Below are 14394 nucleotides of genomic sequence, written 5' to 3'. Positions count from 1 at the left end.
GGGGATGTGCCAGAGGACTGGAGAGCCGCTAATGTAGTACCATTATTCAAGAAGGGGAGTAGGGAAAAACCGGGGAACTACAGGCCAGCGAGCCTAACATCAGTGGTAGGAAAATTATTGGAAAAAATTCTGAAGGACAAAATTAGTCTCCACTTGGAGAAGCAAGGATTAATCAGGGATAGTCAACATGGCTTTGTCAAGGGAAGATCATGTCTGACTAATTTGATTGAATTTTTTGAGGGGGTGACTAGGCGTGTGGATGAGGGTAACGCAGTGGATGTGGTATACATGGATTTCAGTAAGGCCTTCGATAAAGTCCCGCACAGGAGACTGGTCAAGAAGGTACGAGCCCATGGAGTCCAGGGTGCCTTGGCACTTTGGATACAAAACTGGCTTAGTGGCAGAAGGCAGAGGGTGATGGTCGAAGGTTGTTTTTGTGACTGGAAGCCTGTGGCCAGTGGGATACCACAGGGATCTGTGCTGGGGCCCTTGCTGTTTGTGGTCTACATTAATGACTTGGATATGAATGTAAAAGGTATGATCAGTAAGTTCGCTGATGATACAAAAATTGGTAGGGTGGTAAATAGCGAGGAGGATAGCCTCAGTCTGCAGGACGATATAGATGGGTTGGTCAGATGGGCGGAACAGTGGCAAATGGAATTTAACCCGGAAAAGTGCGAGGTGATGCACTTTGGAGGGACTAACAAGGCAAGGGAATACACAATGAATGGGAAAACCCTAGGCAAGACAGAGGGTCAGAGGGATCTTGGTGTGCAAGTTCACAGATCCCTGAAGGCGGCGGAACAGGTAGATAAGGTGGTAAAGAAGGCATATGGGATACTTGCCTTTATTAGCCGAGGCATAGAATATAAGAGCAAGGAGGTTATGATGGAGCTGTATAAAACACTGGTTAGGCCACAGCTGGAGTACTGTGTGCAGTTCTGGTCGCCGCACTACAGGAAGGATGTGATCGCTTTGGAGAGGGTGCAGAGGAGATTCACCAGGATGTTACCAGGGCTGGAGCGCTTCAGTTATGAAGAGAGACTGGGAAGATTGGGTTTGTTTTCCTTGGAGCAGAGGAGGCTGAGGGGGGACATGATTGAGGTGTACAAAATTATGAGGGGCACAGATAGGATGGATACTAAGGAGCTTTTTCCCTTCGTTGAGGGTTCTATAACAAGGGGGCATAGATTCAAGGTAAAAGGCGGGAGGTTCAGAGGGGATTTGAGAAAGAACTTTTTCACCCAGAGGGTGGTTGGAGTCTGGAACTCACTGCCTGAGAGGGTTGTGGAGGCAGGAACCCTCACAACATTCAAGAAGCATTTGGATGAGCACTTGAAATGCCATAGCATACAAGGCTACGGACCAAATGCTGGAATATGGGATTAGATTAGACTGGGCTTGATGGCCGGCGCGGACACGATGGGCCGAAGGGCCTCTATCCGTGCTGTATAACTCTATGAGAACAAAAGCTTGGTGAAAGAGGTAGGTTTTAAGGAGCGTCTTAAAGGAGGAGAGAGAGGTGGAGAGGTTTAGGGAGGGAATTCCAGAGCTCAGGGCCTAGACGGCTGAAGACACGGCTGCCAATGGTGGAGCGAAGAAAATCGGGGAGGCGCAAGAGGTGAGAAATAAAAATAAACTCCGGCCCTCCCACACCAGCGAACAGACCGGCATCCCATGGTACAGCACTAAGTCACAGACTTAGCCGATCCTAGGCGGGATGCAGGATTAGTCTGTGACACCCCTCTGCTAAGTAGGCTCGTGCAGAAAGGCCGACCGTTCGGTGAAGGTGATGGAGGACGGGCAGTGGAGCTTTCAAGGGAGAAAAAAAAAATTAAAAAACCATCAGCCCAGCTCTCAGCAACACATCTAATTATAAAACTGTTGTATCATCGATTCCCAATTCCTTGAAAAAGCAGCACATCGTGCATTCTAGAAACGTCCCAGGGCTGTCAGTCACTGCACAGCTTGCTAATCACCAATACACTGTTCTGTAATGGACCGTGCTTTTACCACAGTGAAAGAACCAGTGGGGATCATTTTCTCTGGTCTCTAACTGTAAGGACACCATAAATAAACGTGCCAGCAACAGCGACTGGAGGAAATCTTTGTGTACTGGTTATCGACGTGGCTATATAATGGCCAGAGGTAGTCATCCCCCTGATGGTCTTAAAGGTAAAGGCTGTTACCCACTATCTGTATGGAAAGAACTTGGCTGCCGCATTTTCTACATTACAGCAGTGACCACTCTTCAAAAATACTTCATTGGCTGCAAAACACTATGGGATGTCCTGAGGTTGTGAAGGGTGCTATATAAATGCAAGACTTTCTTTTTCCTAACTTTATGAAGCCTCAACCACTCAGAGTACATACTGGGAATAAGACCTTTCACAATGTCCCAAAGTGCTTCACAGTGCTATGTTTGAAGTACAATTAAACCCATGTTGTATTGTGCAGTTAATTTGCGCACAGCAAGGTCCCACAAACAGCAATGAAATAAATGACCAGATCATTTTTTTTTTGGTGAAGGTGGTTGGGAGATAAATGTTGGCCAGGACACCAGGAGAACTCCCCTGCTCTTCTTCGAATAGTTCCATGGGATCTTTTACATCCACCTGAGGGGGCAGACGGGGCCTTGGTTTAACATCTCATCTGAAAGACGGCACCTCTGACAATGCAGCACTCCCTCAGTGCTGGCACTGGGAGTGTCAGCCTGGATTATGTGCTCAAGTCTCTAGAGTGGGGCTTGAACCCATGACTTGCTGACTCAGTAATGAGAGTGCTAGCACTGAGGCAAAGCTGACGTCTGATTTGCCCACGGCATAATATCCCAGTAAAGACATTTCACACCCTGAGTATTTGCACTAAAACAGAAAACAGTGCAGATATGTCGCAGGAAAGTGAACATCTGTGAGGAGGAAAGACAAGTTAGAACATCTTGGGTGTCCAACTTCATTAGTTCTGATGAAGGATACATTCCTGAAACATGACAACTTGCTTTTCCTCTTTACAGAAACCTAGTGATGTCCTGTAGTGATTTTCTCTCTCTGCTAGTGGGAAGTCTCTGTCATTGGCTTCCTTCCCTCCCACCCCACTGTTCAAATAACCAAGATCAGGAACTCACTGTGGGTCACTGCATGCACAAAAGTGCTGTCCCAACCCCTTCAAAGGAGCAGCGAAATCTCAGTGGGTCCCACAGGAAAAAGAAGAACATGGGAACAGGAGTAGGCCATTCCTAGAGCCTGTTACAATGAGTCTACAGCACAGAAACAGGCCATTCGGCCCAACTGGTCTATGCTGGAATTTATGCTCCATACGAGCCTCCTCCCTCCCACCCTATCAGCATATCCTTCTATTCCTTTCTCCCTCATGTGTTTATCTAGCTTCCCCTTAAATGCATCCATGCTAGTCGCCTCAACTACTCCTTGTGGTAGCGAGTTCCACGTTCCAACCACTCTCTGGGTAAAGAAGTTTCTCCTGAAGGTAAAGTTGTTTCTCCTGATCTGTATCTTGACTCCATTTACCCGCCTTGATTCCGTAAAGATTAATACCTTGCAATCATATCGAGCCGGATTGATGGGATGAAAATGTCTTTCGTCTGGCTCTAAAGATCTTAAGCTAAACGAGTTTTGGGAAATCTAAACCTAACTCCTATTGGTTGCAAATCTGCAATACAGATGGCCTGATTCAGAACAAACCTGCACCGAATTGTTAATCGCAGTCAGCAGTGGGACCGACGTAGATGGGAAGTGGAAATGTGACATTGGTGCAGTACATAGGAACATAGGAACAGGAGTAGGCCATTCAGCCCCTCGTGCCTGCTCCGCCATTCGATAAGATCATGGTTGATCTGTGATCTAACTCCATATACCTGCCTTTGGCCCATATCCCTTAATACCTTTGGTTGCCAAAAAGCTATCTATCTCAGATTTAAATTTAGCAATTGAGCTAGTATTAATTGCCGTTTGCGGAAGATAGTTCCAAACTTCGACTGCCCTTTGTGTGTAGAAATGTTTTCTAATCTCACTCCTGAAAGGTCTGGCTCTAATTTTTAGACTGTGCCCCCTAGTCCTAGAATCCACAAGCAGTGGAAATAGTTTCTCTCTATCCACCCTATCTGTTCCCCTTAATATCTTATAATTCCCCTTAATATCTTATAAAGGGATATTCTTAAGAATGTAGGAACATCATAGGAATATAGGAGCAGGAGTAGGCCCTTCAGCCCCATGAGCTTGTTCCGTCATTTAATTAGACCACAGCTGATCTATCCCGCCTTGGTTCCGTAACCCTTAATACCCTTGCCTAACAAAAATCTATCAAAAGCAAAATACTGCGGATGTTGGAAATCTGAAATAAAAACAGAAAATGCTGGAGAAGCTCAGCAAGTCAGGCAGCGTCTGTGGAGAAAGAAACAGAGTTAACGTTTCAGGTCGAAGACCTTTCGTCAGAACTGGAAGATGCTAAAGAGTTCAAGTTTTTGTGCAAGTACAGAGCCAGGAAAAGGGGGGAAGGGAGGGAGGGGAGGGGAGGAAAGAACAAAGGGGAAGGTGTGTGATAGGGTGGAGGGGCAGGAGTGATTAAATGACAAAAGGGATGATGGTGCAAGGCAAAAGGAGGTCATAATGGGACAAGTTAAGAAACAAAAGATTGATCAGGAGTAGCTGTAAATGGCAACAGCAGAACCATTACAAGCACTTGCTGTCCATAAAAATGGGAGTAGTGGTTATGATCTGAAGTTATTGAAATCAATGTTGAATCTGGAAGGTTGTAAAGTGCCTAATCAAAAGGTGAGGTGCTGTTCCTCGAAATTACGTTGAGCTTCATTGGAACGGTGTAAGAGGCCGGGGACAAAGAGGTCAGAGTGGGAGTGGGAAGGGGAATTAAAGTGGCAAACGACCGGCAGGTCAGGGTTACGCCTGCGGACAGAGCGGAGGTGTTGAGCAAAGCGATTACCCAATCTGCGTTTGGTCTCCCCAATGTAGAGGAGACCGCAATGTGAGCAGCGAATACGGTATATTAAATTGAAAGAAGTACAAGTAAATCGCTGTTTCACCTGGAAGGAATGTTTGGGGCCCTGGACGGTGGGAAGGGAGATGGTGAAGGGGCCGGTGTTGCATCTCCTGCGCTCGCACGAGAAAGTGCCGTGGGGAGGAGAGTGGGTGTTGGGGGTGATGGAAGAGTGGACCAGGGTGTCACGGAGGGAGTATCTGTCTTCACAGTAGAAGACACTAATAACCATTAATAGTAGAAAATCAATGGGCAAAAGGGAGGGAGGAACTAAAAACAATCACTATCACTAGAGAAAAAGTAAGAGGTAAACTAATGGGTCTGCAGGCTGACATGTCCCCTGGACCTGATGGCTTGCATCCGAGGGTCTTAAAGGAAGTGGCTACAGAGATAGTGGATGCATTGGTTGTAATCTTCCAGAATTCACAAGATTCTGGAAAGGTCCCAGCGGATTGGAAAACTGCAAACGTAACACCCCTATTCAAGAAGGGAGTGAGACAGAAAGCAGGTAACTATAGACCAGTTAGCCTAACATCTGTCATTGGGAAAATGATAGAATCCATTATTAAGGAAGTAGTAGCAGGACATTTGGAGACTCATAAGGAGAGTCAACATGGTTTTATGAAGGGGAAATCATGTCTGTCAAATTTATTAGAGTTCTTTGAGGAAGTAATGGGCAGGGTGGATAAAGGGGAACCAATGGATGCAGTATATTTGGATTTCCAAAAGGCATTCGATAAGGTGCCACATAAAAGATTACTGCACAAGATAAGAGCTCATGGTGTTGGGGGTAATATACTGGCATGGATAGAGGAATGGCCAACTAACAGAAAACAAAGAGTCGGGATAAAAGGGTCATTTTCAAAATGGCAATCTGTAACTAGTGGGGTGCCGCAGGGATCAGTGCTGGGGCCTCAACTATTTACAATATATGTCAATGACTTGGATGAAGGGACAGAGTGTCTTGTGGCCATATTTGCTGATGATACAAAGATAGGTGGAAAAGCAAGTTGCGATGAGGACACAAAGGGCCCGATTTTAGCACCCGCTACCGGGTGCGTTCTCGGCGGGGGGGGGCTCCGAAAATCCCGAAATCCAGGTGCGGGACCGGATCGCGCCTCGATCCCGCCCACTTCCGGGTTCCCCGATGACGCGCCGGCGTGCGCGCGCAGCCCCCGCTGGTGGGAATCCCGCAGGCAATTAAAGCCAGCGGGATGCCACTTGACGGTATTTACTTTGCTTGTTCAGGTCATTAAGTGACCTGATTAAAAGACTGTGTGCGATTTTAGATAAACATGGGACTGTTTCCCACACTGGGGGAAACACTCCCAGCTCGAATGGACGTGTTGCAGCTGTCAGCCTGTGGCAGCTGCAAAGGTCCATTTGACAGGTCGGGGGTGCGGGGGAGACCCTCAGCCATTGCAGGAGGCCGCTCTGTCACTTGGGACAAAGTTTGGCCTCCACCACCCTCCTCCTGACGGTCAAAGTCACCAACCTGCACACTTACCCCGGGGTCCGGAGACATGTACCTACCTTGCGCACCCCCTCAGATGTACATCTTGCGGATGGGGGCCGCCGTAGCTGCAGTCATGACCTCCTCGGAGGGCGAACAGCATCACCAGCCTCACCAGCCTCGCCATCCACGCCGTCCACCTCTGACATGTGGAGCTCCACAACAGAGTGCTGTGACACATCCACCTGTACAGCAGGAGGGAGGGCTACCGCAGAGAGAGATGCGTCGCAGAGGGCACTACTCTCGCCACACGTTCCACAGACCGAGGCTCAGCCTCCTGGACCTCTCTGAGCAGCAGTGCACACGGAGGCTCAGAGTCAGTCGACATGTAGCCGTGGACATCTGCAGCCTCTTTCATGCCGAGCTGCTCCTGGCTGGCCCGTGCACCATCTTCCTACCTGTCGCTGTCAAAGTCACCACTGCCCTCCCGAACTTCTGCTCCACAGCCTTCCAGGGTGCAACCGGGGACATACCCGATGTCTCTCAGTCGTCTGCGCAGAAGAGCCCTGCAAATACACCTGCACCCACTCTGCAGTGACACACTGGGTGGCATCAGTGGTGGGTCCTCATAGCGATACCCAGGAGCGGGCATTATTGCACAAACCGGACAGGATTCGCGAAGACATGGCAGTAGTGGTGCCAATATAATGTGTGATGTGAGTTGTTCTGAAATTCAATATAAGTAACAACCATGACAAACCCTCAGACACCCTTGTGCATCCCCTTCATGCTCACGACACGTTTGCCTTACGCTGCCTACTGCACATATGTGATGCATGCCCTGTGGCTGCAGCACAGGTGGTGGCAGGTTGAGTGAGGCTGGCCGTGAGGGAGATGCACGAGAGGGTGAGTATGGGATAGAGCCATGAGATTGTATGAGGATTGGGTTGCGTGTTAGTGGCGGGGTGAGTACTGGCGAGGTGAGTAGGTGGAGGTAAGATGAGGATGGGGTTTGAGTGGGTATGAGGGGTGATGTGACAGAGTAGTGTTGGCAGTGCCGAAGGAGATGTGGGGTGGGGGCAGTGATGTGGCAGATGGAGTGTAGGGGAAATACTACGTGTACTCACTGTGGCTGACCTACTGAGGTCATTGGACCGCCTCCTGCACTGTGTGCAGGTGGGCGATATGTTGGTGGCGCGGGTGACCCCCTCTGCCACCTCGAGCCAGGCCTTCCTGGTGGCAGAGGCGGGCCGCTTCCTCCCGCCCGCCGGGTGGAAGATCTCTGTCCTCCCCCTCCTCCTCACCCCATGTATTGATACCTGGGGTGAGGGACCATTAAACTGGGAGCAGCCGTCCCCCTGGGCTGCTCCATGCAGTCATCTTTGCTATTTCTTGCAGCATCTGTCAGTGGAGGACTGCCCCTTTAAATAGAGCGCCTCCAGCTGACAGATCTTACTGCGCATGCGCAGTCCGCCTGACGCGCAGATCAGCAGCGGGGAACCCGGAGGAGCAGGTAAGTGGATCCAATTAGAGGGTTGCCTGCTGCGATCGCGCAGGAAACCCACTAATTTCACCGGGCGCGTTACCAACGCGCCCGATAGTCCACCCGCCAGGAACCCGCACCCCTGGTAAAATCGGGCCCAAAGTGTCTGCAAAGGGATACTGACAGGTTAAGCGAATGGGCAAAAATTTGGCAGATGGAATATAATGTGGGGAAAAAGTGAAGTCATCCACTTTGGGAGGAAAAATAAAAAAGCAAAATATTATTTGAATGGAGAAATACTACAAAATGCGATACAGAGGGATCTGGGTGTCCTCGTACATGAAACACAAAAAGTCAACATACAGGTGCAGCAGGTAATCCGGAAGGCAAACAGAATATTGACCTTTATTTCTGCAGGGAAGTCATGCTACAACTGTACAGGGTGCTGGTGAGACCACACCTGGAGTACTGCGTACAGTTCTGATGCCCTTATTTAAGGAAGGACATACTCGCATTGGAGGCAGTTTGGAGAAGGTTCACTAGGTTGATTCCGGGTATGGAAGGGTTGTCTTATGAGGAAAGATTGAACAGGTTGGGTCTATACTCATTGGAGTTTAGAAGAATGAGAGGAGATCTTATTGAAACATACAAGATTCTGAGGGGACTCGATAGGGTAGATGCTGAGAGGATGTTGCCCCTCATGGGGGAATCTAAAACTAGGGGGTATTGTCTCAAAATAAGGAGTTGCCTGTTTAAGACAGAAATGAGGAGGAATTTCTTCTCCCAGAGGGTCGTGAATCTTTGGAATTTTTTACCTCAAAAAGCTGTGGAGGCTGAGTCATTGAATACATTCAAGGCTGAGTTGGACAAATTTTTGATCAGCAAGGGAGTCAAAGGATATGGGGAAAGGGCGGGAAAGTGGAGTTGAGGTAAAAATCAGATCGGCCATTGTCTCATTGGATGGCGGGGCAGGCTCGAGGGGCCGAATGGCCTACTCTTGCTCCTATCTCTTATACTTATGCTCTTATGTCCCTTTGGAATGCTGAAAGGGGAGGGGACGGGAAGATATTTTTTGTGGTGGGATCGCGCTGGAGGTGGTGGAAATGGCAGAAGATGATGCGTTGAATGTGGAGATTGGTGGGGTGGAAGGTGAGGATAAGGGGGACCCTATCATGGATCTGAGAGGGAAGGGAAAGGATGAGGGCAGAAGTGCGGGAAATAGGACGGATACGGTCGAGGACCCTGTCAACGACAGTGGAGGGGAATCCTCAGTTGAGGAAAAAGGAAGACATATCGGAACCACTGGTGTGGAAGGTGGCATCATCAGAACAGATGCGACAGAGACGGAGAAACAGGGAGAAGGGAATAGAGTCCTTCCAGGAAGCGGGGTGGGAGGAAGTGTAATCAAGGTGGCTGTGGGATTCGGTGAGCTTATAATCGATATTGGTTGACAGCCTAGCCCCAGAGATGGAGATAGAGAAGTCGAGGAAGGGAAGGGAAGATTTGGAGATGGACCATGTTTTTTTTTTATTCGTTCATGGGACGTGGGCATCGTTGGCAAGGCCAGCATTTATTGCCCATCCCTAATTGCCCTTGAGAAGGGGGTGGTGAGCCGCCTTCTTGAACCGCTGCAGTCCGTGTGGTGAAGGTTCTCCCACAGTGCTGTTAGGTAGGGAGTTCCAGGATTTTGACCCAGCAATGATGAAGGAACGGCGATAAATTTCCAAGTCGGGATGTTGTGTGACTTGGAGGGGAATGTGCAGGTGGTGTTGTTCCCATGTGCCTGCTGCCTTTGTCCTTCTAGATGGTAGAGGTCGCGGGTTTGGGAGGTGCTGTCGAGGAAGCCTTGGCGAGTTGCTGCAGTGCATCCTGTAGATGGTACACACTGCAGCCACTGTGCGCCGATGGTGAAGGGAGTGAATGTTTAGGGTGGTGGATGGGGTGCCAATCAAACGGGCTGCTTTGTCCTGGATGGTGTCGAGCTTCTTGAGTGTAGTTGGAGCTGCACTCATCCAGGCAAGTGGAGAGTATTCCATCACACTCCTGACTTGTGCCTTGTAGATGGTGGAAAGGCTTTAAGGAGTCAGGAGGTGAGTCACTCGCCGCAGAATACCCAGCCTCTGACCTGCTCTTGTAGCTCAGTATTTATATGGCTGGTCCAGTTAAGTTTCTGGCCAATGGTGACCCCTAGGATGTTGATGGTGGGGGATTCGGCGATGGTAATGCCGTTGAATGTCGAGGGGAGGTGGTTAGACTCTCTCTTGTTGGAGAAGGTCATTGTCTGGCACTTGTCTGGCGTGAATGTTACTTGCCACTTATCAGCCCAAGCCTGGATGCTGTCCAGTTCTTGCTGCAAGTGGGCAAGGACAGCTTCATTATCTGAGGGGTTGCGAATGGAACTGACCACTGTGCAATCATCAGCGAACATCCCCATTTCTGACCTTATGAAGAGGGAAGGGTGGAAATTGGAAGCAAAGTTGATGAAATTTTCCAGTTCAGGACGAGATCAGGAAATGGCACCGATATTGTCATCAATGTACCAGAAAAAGCGGTGAAGGAGGGGATCTGTGTAGGATTGGAACAAGGAATGTTCCATGTATCCCACAAAGGCTGGCATAGCTGGCACCCATATGGGTTCCCACAGCGACAAGTTTTATTTGGAGGAAGTGAGTGGAGTCAAAGGAGAAGTTGTTCAATATAAGAACAAGTTCACCAGGCGGAGTAGGGTGGTGGCAGATTGGGACTGGTGGGACTTCTGTTCAAGGAAGAATTGGAGGTCCCGCAGGCCGTCCTGGTGGGGGATAGAGATGTAGAGGGTCTGGACGTCCTTGGTGAAAAGGAGATGTTTAGGGCCGGGGAACTGGAAACTGTTAAAGTGGCGGAGGGCTTCGGAAGAGCTGCGGATGTAAGTTGGAAGAGACTGGACAAGGGGAGAAAAAGTAGAGTTCAGATAGGAGGATTAAGTTCTGTGGGGCAAGAACAGGCTGAAGCGATAGGTCTCCCAGGGCAGTCTCAGTTTTGACATTTTCAATTGACCCCCAGCCTCAACAGCTTTTTGGGGGAAGAGAGTTCCATTTTCCCCTACCCTTTGTGTGAAGAAATGCTTCCTGACATCACCCCTGAACGGCCTACTTCTATTTTTAAGGTTTGTTCCCAGTGTTCTGGACTCCCCCCGGCGGAAATAGTTTATCTCTTATCTACCCTGTCAAATCCTTTAATCATCTTAAACACTTCAATCAGATCACCCTTTAATCTTCTATACTCAAGGGATTACAAGCCTGGTCTATGCAACCTGGTCTCATAATTTAACCCTTTTAGCCCCAGTATCAATCTGGTGAATTTGCAAAGGTAACTGTATCCATTGGTGAGTTGTCCATTTATCCATATGTGTAAGCATTGTGGAGATATGATTCTCAAACATCCAACATTTGGAATACACTCATTAAAACTAAAACATACCAACTTTCTGAGCAGCTCAAACATTTACTGAACCTACAATAATATCATTGAGTTTATCTGTTGGTAAAAGCAAGATAAAGGACCACCATTAAAATATATTTTCTTTATTTAATTTGGTGCGATACTGTGCACTAATAATGGACATACTGGAGTAAGCATTTGGCTTCCAATTCTGGCCTCTTGTGAATCCACGATTTCCTTCACTCCACCATTGGCGGCCGTGCCTTCAGCTGCCTAGGCCCTAAGCTCTGGATTTCCCTCCCTAATCCTCCCCGCCTCGCTCGCCTCCTTTAAATCGCTGCTTAAAAACCCACCTCTTTGATCAAGCTTTTGGTCACCTGCCCTAATATCTCCTTATGTGGCTCGGTGTCAAATTGTGTCTGATAACGTTCCTGTGAAGCACCTTGGGAGGTTTTACTACGTTAAAGGTGCAATGTAAACGCAAGTTGTTGTTGTCAGCGGTCGCGTTCCCACTCCTGAGTCAGAAGGTGCAGGGTTCAAACCTCACTCCGTCAGCCCTGGAGAGTGGGTTGACATGCAGTGGGATTCTCACGTCTGGTGGGTGTTAGTTCCCCCTCCAAGCCCATCGTATGCTTGAGGCAGCCCATAAAATATTGACTGGTATAAAGATGGTTACGGCCATGGAAGGAGTGTTCACGTTACTGCCTGTTAATCAGCCTGCAACTCCTTCACTATTTCACTCCACACAACCAACATGGACACATTCATCCACATTTTTATATTGAGAGGGATAGGCTTGTCAGAGCTGACTGCACGAAGCAGGATTGAAGTGTTATTTGGTTTTGTATTACAGACAAGATTCATTTTCTATTAATTAGCGTAGCAAACTGGAGTGAGCTAAATTTAATTTGTGACTGCCTTACGTAGAAAGAAACATACCACAAGTTAATTTGACTTCTACTGTTAAATGGCCAATTGGATGACTCATATTGTCTATGAGGCAACTTGACCAATTGAAGAGAGAGGTTATTGCTTTGGAAGTTTGAGTGATTAACATATCGATTATCTGCAGCCGGGGAAAAATGCAACAGATTAAATATTACGACGAATTACCCCAGAATACGAATTTGCACCAATTCTCAGGCAGCATCAGGAATGGAAATTAAAAACCCAGTGCTGAATTGTGTGTGCATTGTAAGTGTGCCGGTTTGAGTTACTTTATTAGGGTATTAGGAATTCCCTCCCTAAACCTCTCTACCTCTCTCTCTCCTCCTTTAAGATGCTCCTTAAAACCTACCTCTTTCGCCAAACTTTTGATCACCTGTCCTAATATCTCCTTACGTGGCTCCATTTGTCAACTCTCCTATGAAGCTCCTCGGGACGTTTTACTTCATTAAAGCCGCTATATAAATGTGAGTTGTTGTTGTAGTGTAGGATACCCTGCATAAGAACATGAGCCATACCTGGCTTTGCAAAATCGCTCTCCCAGCAGACAGCTCTGGTCTTAGTGAATATCTGTCCAGAACCTGAGTATGTGTTTGAGTTCCCAGTATGTGCTGAGTGGTTGAGGCTTCATATAGTTAGGAAAAAGAAAGAACTTGCATTTATATAGCGCCTTTCACCACCTCAGGACGTCCCAAAGCGCTTTACAGCCAATGAAGTACTTTTGGAGTGTAGTCACTGTTGTAATGTAGGGAATGTACACAGCAAGGTCCCACAAACAGCAATGAGATAAATGGCCAGATCATCTGTTTTTGGTGTTGGGGTTGAGGGATAAATGTTGGCCAAAACCCTGTTCTTCTTCGAATAGTGGCCGTGGGATCTTTTACGTCTACCTGCGAGGGCAGACGGGGCCTCGGTTTAACGTCTCATTCGAAAGATGGCACCTCCCAGAGTGCATCACTCCGTCAGTTCTGCGCTGGGAGTGTCAGCCCGGATTTTATGCTCTGGTCTGTGGAAGGGGTGGGCTTGATGGGCCAAATGGCCTTTTCTCACTGCCTGGCCTCGTATGTTCTCATGTTACTCCACTACATCACCCACTTGCCTTTGCTTATCAATTTCTATGTTACTCTGCTCTGATAACAAGCCTAATGTAGGAGTGCAGAGCCTACACTGTGCCTCAACTCACCACACAACGCACTGCATTTGTCTAATCCAATTAATGTAACACTTGGTTTCCCAGCATCCATCAGGATGTAGCCAGCGACAATATAATTCCGTTCTCTGTTCAATCATCGAGAAAGCCGACACAGTATTGAAATAAATTAGCTGTTCATATTACAGTACACTGTACATAATACTCCTGTTAAGCTAAGAAAATGACTTTCGAAACTGGCACCTTCAGAAAACACAGTAGTTACTGTGTGTTGCTAACGGTAATTTGACCCCAAGGGATTCAACAGCTAACATTTTTTCCGCTGCCTTGTGGGGTTGTAAATTGCCATTTTGTTGTACCAGTGCCACAGGAGATGACAACAACAATATACTTTTACATAGCACCTTTCATGTAACAAATCGCTCATAGGTGATGTACAGGAAGAGCGGGGACACCAAGCAGGAACGGAGAGGGAAATTGGAACAGGTAGCCAAAGGCGCAGTCAGACTTCACTGACGCCATGGGATAGTTTTGTTCTGAATTCCTGATTGACCAAGTTTTTGGTCACCTGTCCTAATATCTCCTTATGTGGCTCGGTGTCAAATTCTGTCTGATTACGCTCCTGTGAAGCACCGTGGGACGTTTTCACTATGTTAAAGGCGCTATATAAATGCAACTTGTTGTTGATGTGTGCTCCCAGCTGGTGAGGCTCTACTCTGGGAGCGCACGTTCGGAAAATTGTCCTTTATGGGGTCTTGGACTCAGACATGACAGAAGCTTGGGTGAAGTGCCCAGAGCACCCATCACGTGTGCAGTCATGCCGCAGCAAATCGAGTGACGGGAGGAGAAACAATGGAGGGGGAAAACCAAATGTCCTCCCTTCAGTGATGTTCCATTGACCACAGTATTGGCTCTGCACCTGACATAAAACATCCA

At 48.0% G+C, this 14394-nt stretch overlaps 1 protein-coding gene across 3 annotated transcripts in view; it reads right to left on the bottom strand.

Moving 5' to 3' along the window:
* Positions 1-14394, bottom strand: part of kcnd3 (potassium voltage-gated channel, Shal-related subfamily, member 3) — a 230905-nt gene that overhangs the window by 172696 nt on the left and 43815 nt on the right. The window lies entirely within an intron of this gene.

This window comes from Heptranchias perlo, chromosome 27 (assembly GCF_035084215.1).
Source record: "Heptranchias perlo isolate sHepPer1 chromosome 27, sHepPer1.hap1, whole genome shotgun sequence".
NCBI lineage: Eukaryota > Metazoa > Chordata > Chondrichthyes > Hexanchiformes > Hexanchidae > Heptranchias > Heptranchias perlo.
The sequence above is the reverse complement of the archived record's forward strand: the minus strand, read 5'-3'. Positions and strand labels throughout refer to the sequence as shown.